Here is a 25,042-nt window from a genome sequence, read left to right as displayed (position 1 = left end):
GGGAGACCCATTTTCCTGCTCATGTTATGAAAGGGCTTTTTCTCCCATTTCTTTCTGCTTGAGGACAGTTGCCTCTAAAAGGCACTGTAGCCTATTGAAAAAGAGTTTGAATTTTCATTTTTTTTGTGTGTGGATTTTTAAGAATAACATTATTTATTATTGTTTTGAAGAAGGCAATTGATACAAACAGATGATTTGTTTTAAGTTCCAAAGGGAGCCAGCAGCAAAATTAATAATGGAAATAACTGAATAGGTACAGATGTAATGCTTATCACTGGCATGCAAGTTCAAGGTCAGAAGTAATCTTCTTGTATATTATTTCTATAACTGCACTGAAATCATTTCCAGGTGCTATTTTTTTTTTAACGTTTATTTATTATTTTTGGGACAGAGAGAGACAGAGCATGAATGGGGGAGGGGCAGAGAGAGAGGGAGACACAGAATCGGAAACAGGCTCCAGGCTCCGAGCCATCAGCCCAGAGCCCGACGCGGGGCTCTAACTCACGGACCGCGAGATCGTGACCTGGCTGAAGTCGGACTCTTAACCGACTGCGCCACCCAGGCACCCCGGGTGCTATTTGTTTTGTAGCGAACCTTGAATATGTGTTGTTAAGGTACCCAATGGGGTAAAAAGAAATAAGGCACTCCTTCACAAATTAAGGGGAATAAAAGTACAAGAAATTAGTTTGCTCACCTAACTGCGCATTTATTGGTACTTTTTTGTCAGTCAACTGAAGAAACCGGATAAGAACAATTGGCAAAACCTGCTAAGATAAAACATTAAGTACATTATTTTTTCATTCAAAATTAGGGTCTCATTAAATAATTATAATAGAAGCTTCTCCCCGGAAATTCACAAAGTTTCTTTTTTTAGTTTTTCCAAAGTATTCTTGCTATGCCTGTCTTTTTCACCGTAGCATCCACCAATACATTTGAGGTGCATGAGCTCTTTAAAATATTGAATTGGAGAATTTGAGAACAAAAATTACCTGGGGCGCCTGCATCCAACTTCAGTTCAGGTCATGATCTTACGGTTCGTGGGTTCGATCCCTGCATTGGGCTCTGTGCTGACAGCTCAGAACCTGGAGCCTGCTTCGGATTCTGTGTCTCCCTCTCTCTCTGCTCCTCCCCCGCTCATGCTCTGTCTCTCTCTCTCTCTCTCTCTCTCTCTCTCAAAAATAAATAAGACATTAAAAAAATTATCTACAGATTAGTAGAGCTGATGATATTCTTGTGTAGCCTGCATGAGTCACTTTTTTCAGTTTATAGATCACATCACTTTTTATTTTCTACTCCCTCCCAGTTAATTTTTGAATTCCCACAATTTTTTTATTAGAAAAAAAACATCCAGCATCACTTTATTCAGGTTCCCTCTTACCAACTTAACTGAGAATAGTACAGGTTTACTCATTCCAGAGTGTTCCCTCTATACGAGAAGGACAGGTGGTGGGTCAGTGAGAGAGAAAAATATAGAGTCTGGTCAATGCACAAGCAATAGTGACCCCAGGGTCTACTGCTGAAGCCTGGATCTATATAATCTGAACCTGTTCTTCCTAACACTCAAAGTTATTGTGCCAACGTTACCAGTACAATTTATCCCATCTCTTTTCATGAGTTTCTTCTTAGGGCACTTGGTGTTCCTTCTTGCCTACAGGTCTTTTGTTGTCCAGGACACAAGTTACTCTAACTTCAAATGTCAAAGTTCAGTCCTCAGCCCTTTGCTTCTCTAAAGTCCCAGGGATTCTTAGACAAACTTATGGATCTCCTCTTTCGGATTTAGGGAGGGCAGACTTCTTCAAGTGGTTGGAGGTCCTGGTCTGTTCTTCCCTTGGGACAGTAAAGGTCTCTCCAACCTACCTAGGCATCACTAAGAGGGGCTTCAGGTCACCCTGGGCAGAACCAAGGATATCTGCCCTAAGGTACCTCAACACAAAGAGGTCAGTGTGTTTATAGAAGGGTTCTACCCTGCTTAACACCTAGTAACATGTGGCATTCCTTTGCTTTGCACAGATTCTAAAAGTCAAGGATAGACACATTCCTGGGTCGTATCTTTGCTCCAGCCTGTTCATTTTTGTGACCTTGGGCAAATCACTAAATTTCTCTGTAGAACAGACCAGGAATTTTCACCCTTCTCTCTTCAATAGCACAGAAGCTTAAAAGCTTTCTTAAACCTCAGGATTTTTTTTCACCTGAAATCTTATAAATATGAATTTTTACTGTAGTATTCTCAGGTGTTACTGAACCCTAACTTTATTTTCTGCAACCAATTTTAATGTATGACTCTGAACCCCCAATTTTTCTTATGTAGGAAACAATTTAACCAATCCCATTTAAATCTAATACGATTTGGTGATTTTCTCAGTCACTCTGAGTTGAAAATTCAGACATATTCAAGACCACTTACCTTTTTCTACTTCCTCATCTGGGGAGGGACATGATAAAATTGAACATGGTGAAATTGAAGACAGTGTTTCCAAAAGGAAGCAGGACACTTTACAATTTCACATTGGTGTCCCAGCTCTGGTAAATGCCCCAGGAGTATCTTCTCCTCTGGACACACACAGCAATGCTAAGCTCACCCTCTTCCGCTCCTTAATCCATTATTCTTTTCCCATCTCATCTGTTGCCACTTTTAATACTTATTCTAAAGGACTAAGAATATAGGTCTTCATTCTCCATCAGCAGTGGTGTGATGGTCAATTTTATATGTCAATTTGCCTGACCACAAGGTTCTCAGATTTAACATTAGCTTTCGGTGTGTCTGCAAGGGTGTTTCTGGATGAGATGAACATTTGAGTTGGTGGATTTGGTAAACTGAATGCCCTCCACAACTTGGGTGGGCACCTCCAACCTGTTGATGGCCTGAATAGAACAAAAGGCAAAGGAAGGAAGAATTTCCCATCTTTTTTATTTCCCTCTTTCTCCTTGCTTCAGTGGGGACATCTCATCTCATCTTCTCTGGTCTTTGGATTGGGATTTGTACCATTGGCTTCCTTGGTTCTCAGGCTTTTGAACTTATACTCATATTAACATACACCATTGGCTTTCCTAGATTGCCAGCTTGCAGATGGCAGATATCATGGAACTTCTCAGGCTGCATAATCATGTGAGCCAATTCTCATAATAAATAAATTTTCACATATATATTTATTTTATATATAAATATATGAATCTTATACATAAAAATACATAAATCTCTCTCAATAAATACATATATAGATATAGATATAGATATAGATATAGATATAGATATAGATTTGGCATGTTCTGTTTCTCTAGAGAACCCTGACTGATACAAGTAGATTAAGAGAAAAGAGACCTGGACGTCCTTTACTACACTCTCCATAAGACTTTGGCAATTCACTTGACTTCTCTGAACCTTTGCTTCCTCACTAGTAAAATAAAGGAATTGGATGATTTCAAAACTTCTCCCACTTCTGAAATTCTATGAACTATGAATTCCTAATGCTCAAGTGCTTGGACTCTCCCAAATCCTTTAGAATCACTCTTCTAGCTCCTCAAAAATAAGTAAGAGCACAACCACAGTCTTTAGCATTTCTACAATTTACATGCAGTTCAACCAGCCCCAAATCGCTGGGCTTGCTGCTGCTTACTTTAATCTGTTACGGTAATCTCTGGACATGAATGTTTTGCCTTCCACTCTAAAATCAACAACATGTAGTATTATAGCCACAGGATGACAACCTGGATGTGAGAATGGAAGTGCATTTGAAGTCAGCCAAGCAAGATTTGGATACTCTGAGCTCTGGAAATGACTCTCCAAGTCCCCCTGGCTTAGTCATTTAAACCTTCTGTGCCTCATTCTTACCTCCTGTAAAGTGGGCATAACAATACCTTCACTCCCTACCTAATAGGATTACCTAATAGGTGCTGAGCCCCAGAAGCTGAGCAGACCAGACCTACATTCACAGTCACCTGCCACCAGATCCCATAGCTATAGGCCACCCCAGACGAGAATGCCCTTTAGTCCTGTTAGAGAAGTGTGATATTGCTGAAGGGTTAAAAATCTCATTCTTATCCCAGTTTACCTTTGCAGCTTAATCCCTTACCTGCCTTCAGACACACTCCCTAGCGCCCATCTGATCAGGTGAGTACGTGTGTGTGTATAGCACATAGTATAAAATGTAGTCATTTTTTACTAGGATAGTAGTCATTTTTAGAATCTTAACACATTTGCTTTTGCCATTTGCTCCTCATTGAATGCCTTTTTCTTCAACGCATAATTATCCTGCAAAATCCAAATTTATTTTTGTTAGAAAAAGTGAACAGTCTGAGCTCCCATGTTTACATAGCTCTGATGGTAGTTTCTACACCTACTTTTATTGTGGTTATTTTTTGCACATAAATTTTTCTACTATACTTCTGTTCCTGTGGGTCACCAGATTGTGTCTTATACATTTTTATACAGCCCCAAAGCAACTAGCCTACCACACTTCACTTAAAGAACTCAGTAAATACTCAGTATGTAATTGACAAAGAATTAATGAAAACGGCTCCCAGAGCCTAAAAACCATTTCTTAGCTGTGTAGCTTGCTTCATTTTGGCCTGCCATGAGGTTCAGGCAGGGCAGAGGGTATTTCTAGACTTGCCTAAAGTAGCAGTTGTTATGTATCTGATGTCATTAAACCCATAGGCCCAGCTGCCCCAGAGTCCAGTCCATTTCTGAGCATGTCTGTTGGGCTGAAAGTAAAAGTCTTTATAATAGGACTAGACATTTTTATAGCCCCTGGAGAAATAAAAGTGCTTTTTGAAGGTTATTATATTTTTTTTTCTGAACAAAAGCAGTCTGTGCCTAGAACAGCCAGGAAATGTGTAATAATTAGAAAAATACTATGCTGTTCCCTTGAAATAATAATACCGATAAATGACATTTATTGAGTTTTTATCATATGCTACAACATCAGATGCATTATCTCATTTAAGCTCACGATAGGCATCATTATTATCTCAGTTTTACAGATAAGGAGACTGTGCTAGAAAAATGTCAAGTCAGTTGCTCAGGCCAGCACAACTGACAAGTGGCAGAATAAACATCTTCGCCATGACTAGAGCTCCCTATCTGGACAGAAACATTTGAAGAATTTCAAAACAAGATGGTTTCCCTATTCCAGAACTCAACCTTTGGTCTCCATGATATCTGAACATGAAAATGGATAGGACTTATCACGATCGCTATACAACCTCTGTTCCGTCAGCTTCACGCTCTGTTATCTTCTCTCTTTCTGTTTCTCTCATTTTCTTTGGGGGGGGAACAAAAAACAGTGAAAATGAACTTGGTTGCCGAGAGTTGTCAGCCATAGACACTAGAGGAGATCTCACAACACTCCGGAAAAACAGGACCCTGTGACTTTGTGCCAGGAATTTTCTGGGCATGACTCAGATATCAGCAGCAGTCAAGATCCAAGCAGCAAGGATGCCTGTTGTCAGCCTCTACTGGTCTGCCAAACGCTTGAGGTACAAAGTCCTTTGTGCCACTTTCCCCCACCAGGACAGGCACTAAACAGCCCATTGGTAAACCTTTCACCCATCAGGGGAGGCTGAGAGGCAGCTGCTAGTCAAGCCAGGTGCTGGAGAGCAGAGGAAGAGAGGGCCCCCGGGAGGAGGGGCATGTGGGGTTCGTAAAACAGAAAGCAAGCCTCTTCTTCCCGAACATGCTGCACTTTTATTAAAAGGAAGCTGGGAATTCCTATCAATGAAAAGGCCACACAGCTGGCACAGAAAACATAACTAGATGTTGAATCTTCCTCAGAAGGAACTCAGTGTGACTGAGTGACCTATAAACCATCACATCATGAAAAACTACTCCCGTTTTGTTCTACCACCTAACCCAACACTAAGGAGCTGAAAGCTGAAGGCAGTGTGTGTCTCTTCTCCAAACAGCTCTGGAGGATCCCTTATGTAACTCTCTCTCGCTTGTTTTTTTTTTTTTTTTTGTTTTGTTTTTACCATTATCTGAGCTCCATCTGTTACTTACCCATAAAAGATGCAGGTTTTTGTGCATTTCATGCATCTTACAGACATTGGCAACACTGCGCATTTTCCTGTTAATGCCACTCAACGGCATTTTTTTTCCCATTCCGGTAACTAGGCAGGTATCTCTTCTAATGACACTGGCAAGGCACACAATACTGAGCTAATTGCAGCATAGAACCCTCCTGCAATCCTGAGAGCCAATGACCTCACACTGAGCTGTACAGGAAAATAGAGGATAGCCTCAGCAAGAGGAGTCAGTCGAGTGTTTTACAAGAGAAGAAACTATAAGAAAGAGTGTTTTCCAGATTTTTTTTCTTTCTATAATCCACTCAGGTCATATTTTATTGGTGCTCATTACCAAGGTAGAGAGTGATAAATGTGGAAACCATAGAAACATTATGGCCAAATCGATGTTGCTTCGAAACCCTAGTGACTCATGCTGTGAAACACTGCATATTATCCGTCAAGATGCTTCTTGGACTTTCATCAGGAAGGCCTTTTACATGCTCCTTCTGGGTTCAAGTTCAGCCACACACTCACTAGGAGAGTGGGTGTGCATCTGAGGTCAAAGATGTTGCAAGTCAACAGGAGTTTTCCAGAACTGACAAAAACATGTTACAAATTATGACATCATCCTTGGTCAATTTCATTCAGCATAATGCCTTGAGTTATAAGGAATATTTAAATATTCCTAAGTATTTAAGACACTTACAGTACTTGCCCCCACCTTCTCTTAAGCGGAGTTATTTGTCCCTGTTCTTCAGATAAGTACTTTCATAAGTACTCTGTTCTTCCTTAAGTACTTCAGATAAGTACTTGCATTATCAATGTAAACATAGCCATGCATATGTTAGGTTTCAATATTCTACATCTGATAAAAATAAATAAACCAAGGTAGGATATTAAATTTTGTGAGTTTCCCAAACTTATGAACACATAAAGCCACGCCCCCTTTCAAAGAGTGCCATGAGAATAAGTTAAAGATTCTTCTTGTATACATAATCCTGAAAGTTATATACAATCCTGAAAGCTAAATCTATTTCTTAACTAATATATGAGATCAAAATATAATATTATATAAACACAAACTTTTGGGTAGCTGAAATATAAATGATAGTTTTAAATTTGGGGTTACTATTTTTTTTATTTTTTGGTTATGAATTTTTTTTTACTGTGTATTTATTTTTGAGAGAGAGAAACAGAGCTGGAGTGGGGGAGGGGCAGAGAGAGAGACACAGAATCCAAAGCAGGCTTCAGGCTCTGAGCTGTCGGCACAGAGCCGGCCACGGGGCCCAAATTCACCAACCACAAGATCATGACCTGAGCTGAAGTCAGCTGCTCAACTGCCTGAGCCACCCACGCGCCCCTGGGTTACTATTTTTGTCAGAATCGATGATGCAAAGTGTCTGCAATGAAAGTGAATAAGGTTAAGAATTTTCAAAATAAGCATCAAATATTTATTGGCTGTGTGCAAGGTACTTATTTAGGTGAAGCTATCTCTCTGGGTTGGACCAGAAAGCTAGGAGAGTCTTGGCTAGTGCCCATGCCCGTTGCAGATTTCCATCCCGTCTCATCATCCCCTCTTCTAAGATGGCCCAATCTTCCATGACCATGACAAATCAAAAATCAGAAGACTGACTCTTCTATGTATGGTAGCTTAGAAATGTGGCCCAAGTTTGAATCATCACTTAAAACAAGAGGACATAAACATAGCTAAACTGGGATAATTTTTTTTTTTTTTTGCTTTTTGTATTTTAATAACACCTGTCTTTTAAAAATAGTTGCAAAAGGGGGCGCCTGGGTGGCGCAGTCGGTTGGGCGTCCGACTTCAGCCAGGTCACGATCTCGCGGACCGTGAGTTCGAGCCCCGCGTCAGGCTCTGGGCTGATGGCTCAGAGCCTGGAGCCTGTTTCCGATTCTGTGTCTCCCTCTCTCTCTGCCCCTCCCCCGTTCATGCTCTGTCTCTCTCTGTCCCAAAAATAAATAAACGTTTGAAAAAAAAAAAAAATTAAAAATAGTTGCAAAAGGAATACATGTTCTGTGCAGATAACTGAAGAAGTAGAAAAATCACAGGAAAGTTCTAGTTATCTGTAATCCAGCACTGATATATAATCCTTTATTTTTGACTGCTGGGTTGTTGTTTTTTTTTTTTTTTTTTTTCATTTCTTTAAATACTGTTTTGTAAAAATAGTGTCATACTCTTAACATCTTGCATTTTATTTGTTGGTTCTACATTGTGAATATGTTGTCTTAACAGTAAGCATTTTCTGTTAATACTTTCAATGACTAAATAGAACTGTGCAATAAATATACAGCAGAGTTGATATAAGCCCTTACAGAACTTTTAGACTTCTTTAAATTAACCCTTTTATGAATTATGCTGACTGAATATGTTTAATTTTGACTCCATTTTTAACTATTTACTTAGAATAGATCCCTAAAACCAGACGGTCAAAGTGCATAGACATTTTAAAGGCCTCGGGAATCTATTTTCAAATTGCCTTCTAAAATTTTATCTCAATTTACTTACTCCTCAACCATGTGTGAAAGTGACCACTGTCCCACACCCTAACCAATCCTGGGAATTACGAGTATCTTTTCTCCCTACCCATGTGACACATGAAAAGTGGTGCCATCATTTGTTTCAGTTTGCATTTCTATAATGACCGTTGACATTTTTTCATGTTTGATGTTTTTTAAAAATATAACTTGTGTGAATTGCCTGCTCATGCCTTTCGCTTTAAGATATGTAGATAGCTGTCTTTTCCTTCTCCGTTGGTAAGAACTTTTCTACCTTGCTGAACACACTCTGAAACATTGGCCCCCCAAACCGCCCCGTTTCTCACTTGCCCTTTAATTCTTTTAGTCTTGTGCTGTTGAAGTACAGAAATCTTCATGATAGCTCATCAAATCTCATTTGTTTTCCGTTATAATATCCACGTTCTGTTCTCTTCTTCCAAAGAGCTTCCAGAGCCCAAGATACTTGTTCATATTTTCTGGTGGTTCTTTTACAGTTTTATCTGCATGTAGTTTTTAAACCCATTTTAAATGTAGGGGGTGCCTGGCTGGCTCAGTCAAAAAGCACGCAACTCTTGATCTCAGGGCTGTGAGTTTGAACCCCATGGGTGTAGAGATTCCTTAAAAATAACATTTTAAATCCATTAAGAAAAAAATTTTTAATGCTTATTTATTTTTGAGAGGGAGATAGAGTGCAAATGAGGGAGGGGCAGAGAGAGAGGGAGACAGAATCCAAAGCAGCTCCAGGCTCTGGGCTGTCAGCGCAGAGGCCGACGTGGGGCTTGAACCCCAAGCCGTGAAATCATGACCTGAGCCAAAGTCCGACGCTCAACCCACTGAGCCACCCAGGTATCCCCACATCTTAAATCCATTTTAAATGTATTTCGGTATATGGTAAAACACAGTGCTTGCTATCATATTTTGTAACGTAGAGATTGCACATAGACAATGACTATTTTATGGCACTCTGGGGCAAACAAATGAGAATTGATTAGCCATAGAATTGATTAGCCACCCTTGTCTCTGAGAGGATGGCATCCCAGCTCATCTGTAATCCCATTCCTGGCATACCGCTGGCACTTCTGGTATAAGATAAGTAAATATATGACTTTTTGCAAAATAATCAATCATTCAAGTTATTGCATAATTCATTCTTTTCTCCACTCATTTGAAATATCGTTTTCATTATATGCTAAAAACGTGTAATCATGGGTCTTTTTCTGGTGTTTCTACTCTGTTTCATTGATCTGTGTGCCTAACCTGACATGGAGACTACCCACTTTACATTTCATAGCCTGATAATATGTTGATATCTTTGGCAATGCCAGTTTCATCTTAAGACTTTCTTTTAAAAATAGTGAGTCTTGGGGCGCCTGGGTGGCTCAGTCGGTTAAGCGTCCAACTTCGGCCCAGGTCATGATCTCACGGTCCTTGGGTTTGAGCCCCACGTCGGGCTCTGTGCTGACAGCTCAGAGCCTGGAGCCTGCCTCAAATCTGTGTCTCCCTTTCTCTCTGCCCCTCCCCAGCTCATGCTCGCACTCTGTCTCTGTCAAAAATAAATAAACTTAAACAAAATAATAAAAAAAAAAAAATGGCGAGTCTCAGCTATTTGTCCTTCCAAACGAACTTTAGAATGTTTCTCAAAAATCCAAATGTGTGAGGGGGATTGAATTAAATATAAATATCATTTTGGAAAGCATTGATATCACACAATATTTTGTTTTTCCATTTGGAAGGCATTTATTCAAATCATCTGTGTGACTCTCACTGAAGTTTAGTGGGTTTTTTTCCATATGGGCAGACACTTCTTTTAAGGTCATGCCTATGGATTTTAAATTTTTGTTGCTATTTATAATGATATCTTCTCTTCATTATACTTTCTAGATGGCTATTATTGGCATAAAGGAAAACTGTAAATAGTCAATTTGTATACAGTCACCAGACCATTAAATTTGGTCCATCTGCTTTGCCATATTCCATATGTGAGGACACCGTTATGGAGGAAAATACTGTCCTCTGATAAGAGTCTTGGGAATTACAGCATAAACTTTGAGTATAATTCCACATTGTTTGAGTGGCTTCTTATTTTTAAAAAAATATACTTGTATAAATGGCATTCCACTGAAAGAATCACAGAATATTCTTTTCATTTTCTCCGTTTGATTTCAGCTTCTATATCTAAAATTGTTATAAGATACATTCTTTAAAAAGCAAAAGGTATAAAGGCTAAAATATTCAGTATACTTATTTCAGAATTTATAGGCATTTAGTTTCTTATTAAAAAAAAAAGGTTTATAAAAAAACCTCCCTGCCTATTGTATTTCCCCCAATTATTTCCACACTCAATAGTGATCTCACCGATGGTGCTTGTGATGGCAAGAAAAAGATATGATTAGAACCAAATGGGAGAATTCTATAAGCAAATACCCTTTTCCTAAGGTAGTAACATCACTTATAAAATCAAAGATTTTAATGAAACCTTTCAAAGGATAAAATCAAATCCTCGAATAAGGAAACATACAGCTTTAAGTTATTTCTTCTTCCAAAATTGGTGTCTACAGAAAGAGGTTGAGAAGGTTGTGAAATGCTATCACCATCTTGCAGAGGGGTGAATATCTTCCAGGTTTGCAGATGTTATGTTTTAGAGAAAGGGAGAGAAATCAGCAGATCTTTGAGTTTTCCTGGGACTAGACTAAACAGATTTTGAAACTGGTTACGCTCAGCTACTTCAGGTGCATGAAAACTGCTCTCGGGCTTTATTGAATTGCTGGTTAATACACAGGAACTAAATTAGGCCTATAATTTCAGATGTCCTTTTTTAATGACTCATTTTTCCCTCAATAAAATTGGCAACAGAGACCTGCACCGTTCCTTTGACCACTTCTGATCTGTTTTGTCGAGTCATGTGACACAGTCCAGCGTTGCCAGATATAGGCTGCCATTCTCTACTGGCGTTTTCGTGGAAATAAGATTAGAGAAATGTAGCCTGAGCAAACCCAGGGAGGTTTGCAGCAGACATAAGGGACGGCATCAGTCCTCCACCAGAAGGTCTCACGTAGGACGTTTTCATTGATAGTGCAGACTCCATTTGTGTATTAAAAGATGAAGTACATTTCTTTTCTGGTAAAAGTCTTCTCCTTTGGCATCGGCCGTCTTTACTGTCCTCGGAACCTCCTAAAAGATTCAGATCTTATCTCTTCCTGAGACTGCAGGAGAGCTTCCGAGATGAGATAGGGAAGTTAGGATTAACTGAGTTGAAGTCACGTAAAGAACTTGCAAAATGCGCTGAGCACAAGGAAAAAAACTCTAATCATCCCTCTCAAAGGAACGAAAGAAAAGATAACCATCACCCTTATTCTGGCATTTACTCCTTGAAGCCAATGTATATTTATTGGTTAATGTACTCAGATAGACTGTACTCATGAATATTCAACACTTAAAGACAGACAACAAAGGGACAGATACATAAGCTTGTCAAAGGAGTCACATTGTGATATGCTGAATAAAAGCCACCTTGGTGATAACCCATTTCACGCATATATACACCCCTCTGCTTTTAGAAGAGAAAAATGGGGTCACCCGGATGGCTCAGATGTTTATGCATCTGATTCTTGGTTTCGGCTCCGGTCATGATCTTGCAGTTTGGGAAATAGGACCAAGTCAGGTTCTGTGCTGATGGCATGGAGTCTGCTTGGGATTCTCTCTCTCTCTCCCTCTCTCTCTGCTCCTCCCCTGCTCTCAATCTCTCTCAAAATAAACAAGTAAATTTAAAAAAAGAAGAAAAAAATGAAGAGGCCTAGACAAACCTACAAGGTCAAGGGAATACATGCAAAGTGTCATTAATTTTTTAAATTCAATTAATAACTAAATGAAAAGATATAAGAATACTTTTTCAAACTGATGCTAGTTGTTTAGGAAATAAAAGTGACTTTTAAATATATGATAAGATTCTCATTTTCATTCAAAGTGAAAAAAAAGAAAAATAAATATGTAGGATAACCTTTTGTATGGATTAAGTTGGCAACAATTTTTTTTTTAAGTTAAAGAACATGCCCTTTGACCAGGGTATGGGAAACTGGCATCCTTATTTTTTGCTGTTGTGAATATATGTTCATGGAAGTTTTATAGAGAGCAATTTGGCCATATCTATCAAAATTACAGAGGCAGCCTAACATTTCAGTAAGTTCTAATTTTAAGAAATGATTCTACTGACACACTCCCACTCATGCGAAATGTCTTTGAACAAAGATATTAATTGAATCATTGCTGGCAATACCAAAACCAAAAAACAAACAAAAACCTTGAAAACAACTTAAGTGTGCATCAATAGAGGGCTATAAAATACATATCTTTGACTTATAGATATGAACAATGAAATATAGCTTCTAAGAAGGATAAGGCAGACAACTATGTACAAATTCATCAGGTACACTTTTAAGGACAAAACCAAAATGTAGAATAATGGGCAAAATATAATTCTATTTCCTCATATAGGCCTATCGGTGCACAGATTAGCTCCAGAGGGATACATATAAAAGCAACAAAAGTGGTTACATATGGGGATAAAAATGAGAAAACGTTTGAATTTGTATCATGCACAGATGTTACCCAGAGCAAATAATAATAATGATGATGATAATAATATAATTAAAGAGAGAAAGCAAGAGAAAAAGAACATAAAAATAATTCTGTGTACAATCAATTCAACATGAGTAAAGTGTGTACTGTATGAAAGGCAATAGGTCTTTATTGGTAATTATTCACTCCGTTTTTTTAATAGGATTTTAGATTTTAAAGCATTTTCCCAAAACTGATGCCAAGAGATCTATGGTCCAAAACTTGGACCCACGCTGACTCCTCACCTAATTGTGAGGAACTCATTTTATCTTTTTATGCTTTTATGTCTAACTCTTTGTACAACAACTATACGACTTCTATCCTTCTATCTTTTCAAATCAAATGTAATGCTGAAAAATAAAGCACAGAACAGAATGATTTTGCTTTTTTAGCAAGCCTGCTCCATGGTCCTAAACACGGGTTCCCTAGAATCCTTAGAGAAGGAGTAGCCTGTTTGAATGTTAATCTTTTTAATTCAAAGAATTATTTTATAAAATCTTTTCTTTTTCTTCTGCTTTCTCTGGTTTGAGTTCATCTATTTTAGCGACTTCTGGTCTCATTTAGGTTTTTGTTGTCAGGTTTTATTTAGCTCCTGCTGCCAATGCAGTGAGTTATTCAACCTTTTAACCATTGCCAATCTCATTCATGCAACTACCATGTGCCTCTCCAGTCACTCCCTGAATTACCCTGGGTACTCTGTTTACATCCAGTTCCCCCATAATTTCCTTTCAGATTTCCACCAAGCCAGGCTCTGTCTCAGACCGTTGTTAGTTCTGCTGAGGCTAGGAGCTGCTGTCAGCTCTGATTAGGTTCTATTTCCCGCTACAAGTATATTGTAGAATGTGCTTCCATAATAAAATTTAGTCTGAAATAGACTGTGTGCTAAAGGTCAAACTAAAATAGCCTTTGGCTTTCCCCTAGATTCTAAATTGATGTTCTAGTTTAGGAAGCTCCTCGCTTATGTTTGTTTGCAGCATGGCATAGCATTAGTGGAAAAGAGTTCTGCTCATCCCCCCGTCTAGCCCCATTGTCTTCTGGTAGCTTCACTTGGAATGGTTGGATTCTGGGAGTTGGAGATCCTTGCTCTAGGATTTGGTAATCGGGGTCATTGTACCTCCTTGTTAAAGCCTCCACTGATATCTTTTCCCTTGATCGTATATGCTGTCCTCCTTCCTGTTGGTTACTATGTAGGCTTTTACTCTTAGGTTAGTCCTTCATACACTTATATAACACTAGTACCACAGGGAAATGGGGCAGCTCTTTAGGTACTGATTTACAAGGTATAACCAAGACCGTGGTGAGTTCCCAGGGATTAGAGTAGAAGTGACTCTTAATTAACAGATCTTTATTAAGTACCTGTTACCTAGCCTCAAAGAGCATTTAATATAGTTGGGGAGATGAGACACTGACCCACGAATAGGTTATGGAAAGCAGTAAATGATGATTACCAAATAAATGGGACATAAACTTAAAAATTTTGGCAGGACATAATCACAGCACAGTCACCTCCAGCTTGGATAAGCATGGAAGAGTTCTTGGACAATATCAACCGAGTTTTCAAGGATGGGAAAGATTTAAGACATTGAAGTGAGGGAAGAGACACTACCGATGGAAGATAAGGAATAAACCAAAAAATAAAAGCAGTAACAAACTATGAAATAGGTTTGGGGTACAGTGAGCACGCACACTGGCTGGAATGGAGGTGTTTTGGAATGTAGGTCCTAGAGCTTGCCATACCCAGAGGACCCCTTCTCTTGGAAACTGACCAGCCTACAGCCTCCTGCTTAGGCAAGAAGCCCTAACCTGCCTCCCTTTTTTATAATTCGGACAAGTCACTCAAAAGCAACCCAATTACCACTCCGATAGTGTCCTGGTAAAACAGCCCTCTGCCCAGAAGAGGTGAGAGTGCTTAGCTACATTATGTATACCAACCTCCTTTGGAATTTGAAACTTTTCATGTGATAGCAGAGGGAAGCAAAGAGAAGGTGACAGGCAGACCAAACACGACATGATCTCTCATCACTCCCTTAGATCTTGAGTCTCTGTTTCCGGCATCCACAAGAAGCCAGGTATCCCAGTGGTTCCCACAAGAGATGAGTAGGCGAAAGCTTATGAGGCAGGCCTTGGGACGTCAGGCTCTTTCCCTGGGAATTTTTGGAAATATCCGTAATGCCTCAGCTCCTACATCCCCACGGCCAGAGAAAGTGGGCTACCGTGGCGTGAAAGAGGCCTCTCTGCCTTTCAACTTATGAGGCTTCTTTCCAAGTTTACAAATTGCAGGATTTAATGTGTTTATAAATAGCGTTACCTGGAGGAGATACATATACCTTCGTCTTTACTTAGAGAGACTCTATAGCATAGGGGTTAAACTCTAGCACCTAAGGGTTTGGAATGAAATGGCAGCTTCCCTACGAACCAGCTGTTTAACCCAGGGCAGGTTCTCTTGTCTCCGTGCCTCAGATTCCACATCTAAAACCAACGAGGAGGATGGAGATAGTTGCATCTACTTCTTAGGGCTGTTACAGGACTTATATACAGTGCTTACGACAGAGCGCATAGTAAGAACTACATAAGCGTTGTTAAATAAATGTAGCATCTTTTTATTTCCAAAGAGTCCATAAAAGTACAGTGGGTCGCACAGATTTGTTTCCCATCCCAGGCCCCTGTGGACTTAGGTAAAACACTAACCATCTTTTTCGTAATGAATACATGATATGATGGCATAGGAGTCCTGTTTGGGGAGCTTGCTAGCAGAATAAATAAAGAGAGAACTTTTTGAAAAGGACTCTAGGATTTCTTTCTTCCCACAACGCTGAACAGCAGGGAGAGAAAACTATAAAACCTTGTGTGGAGAATGCGGGCGCCATCGGGGGACAACAGTTCCGGGATGCCACAGTCACTCCTGCATCTTCCCCATGTCTGGGTGGGAAGGGATATGCCACACGGGCACATCTGAGTTGCAAAAAGGCAGGAAGAGCGGTGATTCAGAGGTTACAGCAACAAGACATTTTTAAGAAGTAGCCTTCATCAAGCCACTTTTTAAAAAAATTTTATATGTTTATTTATTTATGAGACAGTGTGAGTGGGGAAAGGGGCACAGAGAGAGGGAAGCAGAAGATCCGAAGCAGGCTGACGGCAGCAAGTCCCATGTGGGGCTCGAACCCGCCAACCGTCCGAAGTCGGAAGCTCAACTGACTGAGCCACCCAGGCGCCCCTCAACAAGGCATTTTTTAAGAATCGCATGTTATTTGGAATTCTCTAAAGCAGAACAACAACAGCGGTATCTAAAACGTATGCCTTGGCAGGCTGACAATCACTGTCCGGGCCTGACTCTGCCGTCACCCCATGATAGGGGACCCTAAACTGGACACTTGGGGCCCTGCAACTATGGAAAGAGGGAAGAACTTGAGAGCACAAGGCAGTGATCAGAGGTTTCCAATGGTGATAGGGCTGACAAAATCTTAGAAGTGCCAGTTTTGTTTCTTTTTTTTTAAGTTTATCCATATATTTTGAGAGAGAGAGAGAGAGAAAGAGAGAGAGAGAGAGAGAGAGAGAGAGAGAGAGAATCCCATTCAGGCTCCATGCTGTAAATGCAGAGCCTGACATGGGGCTCGATCTCATGAACCCTGAGATTATGACCTGAGTGGAAATCAAGAGCGGGACACCGAACTGATTGACCCACCCACGCACCCCAGAAGTGCCAGGTTTCCAATCTCATCGAACACACTTGAATGTCACGCGGGTCCGACTTCCTCTCCAGGCCCCCAGTGGGATGCTTTTCTGACTTTAGATCCATGTTAGCCTCTTTGTGTTCTTACACATCCAGCATCTAGCAAAGCCTCACTTCTCGAGCATATCTCACCCCATCCCCATCTGTGCTCTCAAGGCATCCATCGTCTCGGCCTTCACCTTGCTGATCAAAGCAAGATCTTTATTTCCCTGAATCTGCTCTATCTTAAACCCTCCTTCCTCTCCTGGTTTCAATTGCCCACAATCTATTCAAAACACTTGAAAAGACTTCATTTTCCCAAGCATCACTTTGTCACAATATTTCTTTTCTTAGAATTCTACAGTTGCTCTTTATTGCTTCCTGAATCTCATTAAAATCTGACTAGGGGTTTCATTGCCTTCCAGGTGTTGGACACCTCCCTCCCACCCTCCCGTTTTATTCCGACCCTAACTGCCTGTCTGCTATCACCACACATTCTGCTGCCATCAGAATTTCATGTGTCGTCCTTCCCCTCATGCCTGGTCACATATGCTGCCTCTTCCATATGAATACACCTGCCCCCCCCCCCCAACTTGCCCAACCATGACTTTAAAAATCCTCAGGATGATGGCTTTCCTTGGAAACTCGCTTGTAATTATTCTTCCCAGACAGTAAATCATTTTTCTTCTTCCTCCTCAATTCCTGAGAACCCTGCCATTATGAACATAAAGGATGATGGGGAAGATAATGGTCATAACTTTGATGAATAAAATAGTAGCCACAGCTTACATTTGGGCGGGAGTTTGCAATTTGCGTAGCAATTTCTGATACACACACTTACAGTGTTGTTATTACAATCTCTATTATTTGATTAGCAGAAACTGAGTCCTAAGCTTGTTTCTTCCTCACATCTTCCTACGTTTTACATAGTGCTTTTACGTTCGTGCAGTCATAGAAAGCTAGATAGAAAAACTGAGCTTTTCACTGCATCGTTTTAGAAAATAATTTCCCCTACTAGTCCTCCTGTTTTCTCCCTTTCCAAGTTGGGCTGGTAAATAATTTGCCACCCCCTTCCCTCTATCAGGAGAGCTTTGAGGATTAGTGATAAAATTAGGAAAAGGACTCCTTTTACAAAACCACCAAGGGAAGAAATGGAATTGAAGAGATTTGGAGCCCAAAGAGGTACCCAGACTGGGCAATTCTCCCGTTCCCTTCCTATATCCATCCCAGCTTTAAGGATATGAACTAGGCACAGCAAAAGAAAGAATATCCCAGAACCCTGGAATATTTATCCTAAAAATCAAGGCATACGCTGGCCTGTACTTAAGTTGACCAATAGGTTTGGCAGAAAAATCCTTCAATGGTACAGAATTAACTGTGCACATAATCCAGGCCCCCGAGGCAACTTCCAACTAAATTTTCATCATTTCTACAAGCATTGAAACCTATTACTTTAAGGAGAAAAGCTCTCAGGAAAGATAATCTTGGTTTTGCATTCCTAAATCAGCACTCTGAAACAACATGTTTTCTCTATTTTGGTGTTTATTGAGAAATGTTAATATTCTGAGTATTGTTTGTTTTTTCCCCCCTAAACTACTGATTTCTTCCTCCCATAATTCTGCAAAATATTTCACATGCAATGCCATGAGACGCCCCTTTCGGAGAACAGAACCATCTTGCCCAGCGGCCAATTATTGCCACTCTTGGCATTTTTACAATGTTCTGCCCTTTTCGTACTTTATGCTTTTTCAGAAAATGCTTTTTTTTAGGGCAATGTAACTGGACCCAAGGTATATTTAAACATTATGAGAGCTTATCATGATCAGGGGAAAGTGAACAACTCTGGTAGAGGATAAAGGAAAAGGAAAAGGTAATCCACACAAAACGAGCATAGACATGGTGCCTGATGTGATGATGGGTAATCTACTTTACCTTAATTGCATGGTAAACATTTGATTTTGGAAAATTTGAAAGAATGGTACAATAAACACTTACATGCTCTTTACTTATACTCACTGATTGTTAAAATTTCACCCCATTTGCACACTCTCTGTCTCTATTTATCTATATTATATATAGATAAGATGAAATGTATGCCTATATATAGAGAGATATATATTGAGAGAAAGACATATATATGTCTGTCTGTGTCTGTGTCTGTGTCTGTGTCTGTGTGTGTGTATATATATAGAGAAAGAGAAATACATACATTATGTATGTGTGCATATATATATGTGGCATGTAATATATTTATACTTATTATATATTAGAAATATATGCATATATATAGAGCGATATATTTTTAAGTAAGTTGTAGATGTCATGACACTTGACCTCTAAATACTTCAGCACTCATCTCTACAAAACAAGGATGCTCGTCCACAAAATCTCTGTACTGTTCACACTCTCGTTATTAGTGATGTCATGTTTGATCTCTCGGAAATATCTCAATTACAAGATCACTTGTGACTTCTCAACTGTAAAAACACATTTTCTCACGTAATTTGAAGGTAATATAGGATGGAGGGTGCCACTTTGAGAATATCTGTTTCATCAACAATGTTTCACCTGACTATTTCAGCATCCATTGGTGACCCTGAATCAGTTATTACAAGAATATTATTTCCCCAGAAGTTGCACTACTAGGCATTTATCCATGGGATACAGGTGTGCTGTTTCGAAGGGACACATGCACCCCCATGTTTATAGCAGCACTATCAACAATAGACAAAGTATGGAAAGAGCTCAAACGTCCATCAACAGATGAATGGATAAAGAAGATGTGGTATATATATATATACACACACACACACACACACACACACACACACACAATGGAGTACTACTTGGCAATAAAAAAAAATGAAATCTTGCCATTTGCAATTACATGGATGGAACTAGAGGGTATTATTCTAAGCTAAACTAGTCAGTCAGAGAAAGACAAATACCATATGACTTCACTCATATGAGGACTTTAAGAGACAAAACAGATGAACATCAGGGAAGGGAAACAAAGATAACATAAAAACAGGGAGGGGGACAAATCATAAGAGACTCTTAAATATGGAGAACATCAGAGGGTTACTGGAGGGGGTTAATTAGCACTATATGCTAATTAATTTGGATGCAAATTAAAAATAAATAAATAAAATAAAAAAATATTATTCCCATTTTACTGATGAGGAAACCAAGCTGTGCTTTCTTCCTATTAACCAGCTCATGTGTGGCTGAGCCAGCCTTCAAAACTAGTCAGGGCCTCAGACTCATAATTAGCTGGTGTCTGGGGTCATGATGCCCCATTACGTTCATGATAAGATTGGTTCCAATTCCAATGCCACATCTCAGGAAACATCCATTGCCTTTATTAAGATTCCTGTAACTCTGTCTGGGACTTACGTTCTTGTGGGTACTCTGGTTCCAGCTTCCTGGCCCTGATGAATTAGTTTTCTTATTCCACACTAACCCAAATGTTGGGCCCACTTTCTTCCTTTGATTTCTATACATAAAGAGCTTCTGTGTGGGTAGCAGACTTTACTGAAGGTTTGTAGAGATATTAAAGAAAGGACAAGGTTTACTTTACCTCTCCACCAAGAATCTGGAGTTGAACATTAGATATTTCTATTCTTAAAAATGATTTGTCTTGCCTCCATGCTCCCAGTCTCACCTACCAAGCTTCTCTCTATTTCACGTCTAATGAACACAAAGATTAACTTCCTTCATATGTTTATGGAAAATAATTCAACCATAATTCCCCCTTCCTTACAGTAAACTGCACTGTGCCTGCCTCCCAATGTGTATACCAACTCAGCCAAGCTTTAAATGACACTTGGTCAAGTTTTGGTTCAGCTTTTGGCTTCCACTTCTCTCTTAGTCATTCTGAGGAAGATGTAAGGGGGTAAAATCGAATTCTTGTTGTACAAGAGCTTAGAAAAATCAACCAATTAGCCTAAGACCCTAAAATAAGATCAGACCCTAGCTTATGATACACTGTTAAGTTTCCTTTGGTGTAAAACACTAACTAAAATAGGTCAACAGGAGGAGTGCTAAGAGGTTGACAGCTTCAGTTGAAACATCGTTACCTGTTGGGTTTGGGACTTACTGTAACTGGTTTGGGACTATGCATGGTGTTATGCTTTCCTATAGAAGAAAGTGACCCTTACATATGTGAAAAAGAGTAAGAGGTAGGGAAATTTTTTATAGTGACCTTATAGAGTAAATATAGCTATTTGGGAAGCAATGTCAAACTAAATGAATTATTTTCTGCCTTTGCAAGAATCAAGACAAGATCTTAGAAGAAGAGAGAGACACCAGATGTCTCCAGGCCAGACCAAAATCTCAACTATGTCCTGATTTAACATAAGACAAAAGAAAGTCACTCAATACGATAAGAAAATTTGCAAAAGTTGCCTTAATTTTCTGAATTTTTTGGAATGTTTTGTGAGGTTAGTCATTTTTCAAGCACTCTTTTTTTTTCTGTCACAAAGACTAATTCAGAAAAAAAAATATCAGAACTTCAGGCAACTTCTGTGCCTGTGTTCAAAATTGTACATATATCCAAGGAAGCTTTTATGGGTGTTAAATATTAATATATTTTATTCAAGTGATATTGCCAAAATGTTCCCCAAGCAGAACCCATTCCCAAAACAACCGGATTTTCCCCCAAACAGCCACTTACTCCAGCCTTTTCTTTTACACTTTTCTAACTTTGGGGTATCAGACCATGAAGCATCGAGTTTACCTCACACACAACCTCTCATTGTTTTGAAATCGAGAACAAAAATGTTGATTTCTATATTCTACCTTGGAATAGAAGGGAGTACAAAAGGTTTTCCAGTAGGTTTCTCCATCCACTTGTCCCAGGAGAGCAAACACAGCTTGTGAAAAGGACAAGGCCTCTGGTTCTCTTTGCAGAACCCTGAAAGATGTCAGCACTTTGCTCCCTTGTCGAGACCCTCTGCCCATAGCTCCTCCCTCCTGGTTCTTGCATCTCCGCTTTTTCCAACCATTGACTCCTTGTCGGTTTGAAAGAGTTTTCTGCCTTGTGGACAGGCCTGTGCCAGAGTTAATAAAAGTTTCGCCACTGCTGTGCCTCCCTCTGCTGATGCCATCTCAAGAGAAAAAACTCAGACAAGAACTGTTTCTCTCAGGAGAAAAGAGAAGCCAAGGAGAATTAAGGTAAATTGAAGGCACTCATTTTTGAAGATTTCTGCTGCCAGGATCAAGATGAACGGCTCCCGCCATCGGTGTCCTCCTCTTGTAATGATTGTTACGATCTCCTGTGGACAGACCTTCTCCATTTTTATCTACGCCTGGCTTCCAGAAATTATGTGGATGCTAAGGAAATGGTGGAAAGAGCGTGGTGACAAGTCCAGGGTCAGCCAGAAGGATGTCTTTGAGAGACTAGGGGAGAACATGTAAAGAGGTGTCAGTTTCTTGAAGGGGAATTTCAGAAAGGGAAGTAAGAATAGGCAAAAAGCTGGAGAGATGCTGGTTTGCCATTGGTAACAGAATTCAGATCGTTCTAGGGAACCAGAGGCCAGCACTTATGTTCTAAAGGAAGGTTATATTTTCTTTGCCGAAAATAAAACAAATTATGAACATTTTCCAAAAAAAAAAAAAATTTAAAGGAATCCATTCACCTAATAAAAAGCACACATCTAATTATCAAATTACGATACTGTGACATAGCAAATAATAGTTCAGAATTTTTTCAAGCTTGGTATGAGCTAGGCATTATTTAAGTGCATTGCTTGGACTAGTCCTATTTTCTAGATGAGGAAACTAAACTTAAGAGAAACAACTGGGGAGCCTGGGTGGCACAGTCTGTTGAGTGCCTGACTTCAGCTCAGGTCATGATCTCATGGTTGGTGAGTTCAAGCCCCACATCGGGCTCACTGCTGTCAGCATGAAGCCTGCTTCAGAGCCTCTGTGCCCCTCTCTCTGCCCCTCCCTTGTTCACTCATTTTCTCTCTCTCTCTCTCTCAAAAATAAATAAACATTAAAAAAAAAAAAAAAAGAAACAACCTGCCGAAGTGTCCAAATTTACATGGTTGTAAAACTCCACAACCAACTGCAGACCCTACGCTCTAAAGCTGGATTAGCCAATAGAGGAAAACTCCAAAAGAAAGATTTGGGTCTATGAGGAATCAAGGATCATACAATCCGAATATCCTATCTATGGTTCTACCAGATCCTCTAAAATGGATTTCTGGTTCATTTCATTGGTGCCACTTTTAGGTGAGCCAAATACAAAAATAAATAAAAAGAATAAAAAAGAATAAAAAGATCGCCAAGAAAGGGTAGTGGAGATAGGTAGGAAGGTAAAGAGCTAGCCAGCTGTTCTCCCATGGCCACGAATGCTTTTGACCAAAAGAGATCAACACACAGTGGGGAAAAAAAAAAATGACTAAAAGTGTTGGCCCAAGACAAGAGCATTGCAAACTTGCCGGATTGTGAAAATGTTCACTTTAGGCACCATTTTTGAGACAAAGAGAGAACAGGGAGCCCTAGGAAAAGCAAGCTGCCTCAGTCTCCCTAGAGGGAAGAGTATGGGAACTCCTTGGTGCCACTCACAAGTTGCAGAGTCTTGACACTGTAATTGGAGCATTAAAGTGGAAGTGCATATGAGGCTTTTAATTGTTTCCAGATCCCTGCTTCATTTAAGCCTTCTAGGGTAAGTAAACACCAGTGACACTTTCCAATCAAACTGGCAAACATTTTATCTTTCTGTTTGCTTACAGTCAACAATTTGTCTTCAATATTTCAGCTGGATCAGTTTTCAGAAATAGGACCTTAGAGAATCAAGGCCTTTCACCTTGCATTAATTCCTCTGCCTGCCCAATAACAGAAAAAGCAGTGTACTGCTCTGGAGCCCCATTGCAGATAAATTAGCTAATGTCTGTGGAGGGTAATGAAGATTAAAATGGTGCGTATACAATTGTCATGAATAATGAACGCATTAGCTATGTGTCGTTACTTCAAACACACGTATTACAGCTTATCGATTAGGAAACCTCTGACATTTTACTAGGTGATGGCTCAATTTGAAAAGGAGACTCTTTTGAAAAATGACCTACTAACTTTAAATAAGATTCTAAAATAATTTTAATGTCTCAAACCATTAACTGTTTATTTAGGGATCCCATTTTCTATAGCACTCATTATCTGCCGGGTCATTTTGAACTTTTCATAAAAGGATTTCAAATAGGAGACAGTTTTTTTTTTTTCTTTTTTTTAGTCAGGCTAATAAGAGCCCTTCTTGAAAATTTTTTCAGAAAACTGGGGAACTTAGAAAAAAACAAATAGATCTGAGTTAGGGACTCCTACCCACTTGTTAGACCTCCTAAGTCTTCCTGCCACGGTCATTTAGCCTAACCACAGACATGATCCTATTTAAAAAAAAAAAAAAAATTTAATGTTTATTTATTTTTGAGAGAGGGAGAGACAGAGTGCAAGCTGGGGAGGGGCTGAGAGAGAGAGGGAGACACAGAATCCGAAGCAGGCTCCAGGCTCTGAGCTGTCGGCACAGAGCCTGATGCGGGGCTCGAGAACTCAGGAACCATGAGATCATGACCTGAGCCGAAGTCGGACGCTCAACCCACTGAGCCACCCAGGCGCCCCAGACGTGATCCTCTTGATGCACTTCTTCCCAGCTATGCCCCCCCGTCAGCTTGCCCCCCCTCCCCCATGTAACTATCCGATCCATCCCAATCCAAATATCTGGATCCATGATGAATCGTTTAGATTTTGTTTGTGGTTTACGTGACTAATCACTCAACCTATGGTAATGGATTCTAGAGTAACCACACGTAACATCTTCACCTTTTCACCTGGCGCCTCCTCGTAACAGGATGTCTGTACCCGAATGTCCGTGTGCATCCCAGAGACTGTCAGCACCGTCACTGTCTTCTCGACGTCTACTGATTCCGTGACCCGTCCGTTCTCATGACTGTATGCATCCTCTGTGCTCACCTCAAACCCTCCCTTTGGGCTGCTTCACTTCTTTATTTATTGTGCAAACTGTAAATCTGTGATGACATGTCCTTTGGCACTTTCACTGGATGAGCTTCTTTACTAGAAAAAATTTTAAACTAATCTGTTCTCTGCGGCTGCTAGTTGGGAATTTTATCATTCTGAGAGACAGAACCACAAAAGAGAAAGCCAGTGAGAAAGAGAAGCTCAAGTGATTCATGTCTGAACAAAATC

The 25,042-nt window shown here is 39.8% G+C and overlaps 1 long non-coding RNA gene across 7 annotated transcripts in view; it reads right to left on the bottom strand.

Annotated features, from left to right (window-relative positions):
- The window catches only part of LOC121013342 (uncharacterized), a 275,767-nt gene that overhangs the window by 4,869 nt on the left and 245,856 nt on the right, over positions 1-25,042 (bottom strand). For 4 of the 7 annotated variants that reach the window (XR_005782649.1, XR_005782646.1, XR_005782648.1 and 1 more), the window contains 2 exons: positions 4,071-4,249; positions 695-764 (listed from right to left, as the gene is read on the bottom strand). This is a non-coding gene — a long non-coding RNA (uncharacterized LOC121013342). Of the gene's footprint in view, positions 1-694; positions 768-4,070; positions 4,250-25,042 lie in introns of all 7 variants that reach the window. The other 3 variants (XR_005782647.1, XR_005782653.1, XR_005782652.1) reach the window with 3 other exon arrangements.

Source organism: Herpailurus yagouaroundi, unplaced genomic scaffold (genome assembly GCF_014898765.1).
Source record: "Herpailurus yagouaroundi ecotype Mexico unplaced genomic scaffold, PumYag 198, whole genome shotgun sequence".
Lineage (NCBI taxonomy): Eukaryota > Metazoa > Chordata > Mammalia > Carnivora > Felidae > Herpailurus > Herpailurus yagouaroundi.
This window is presented reverse-complemented; position numbering and strand designations above follow the sequence as displayed.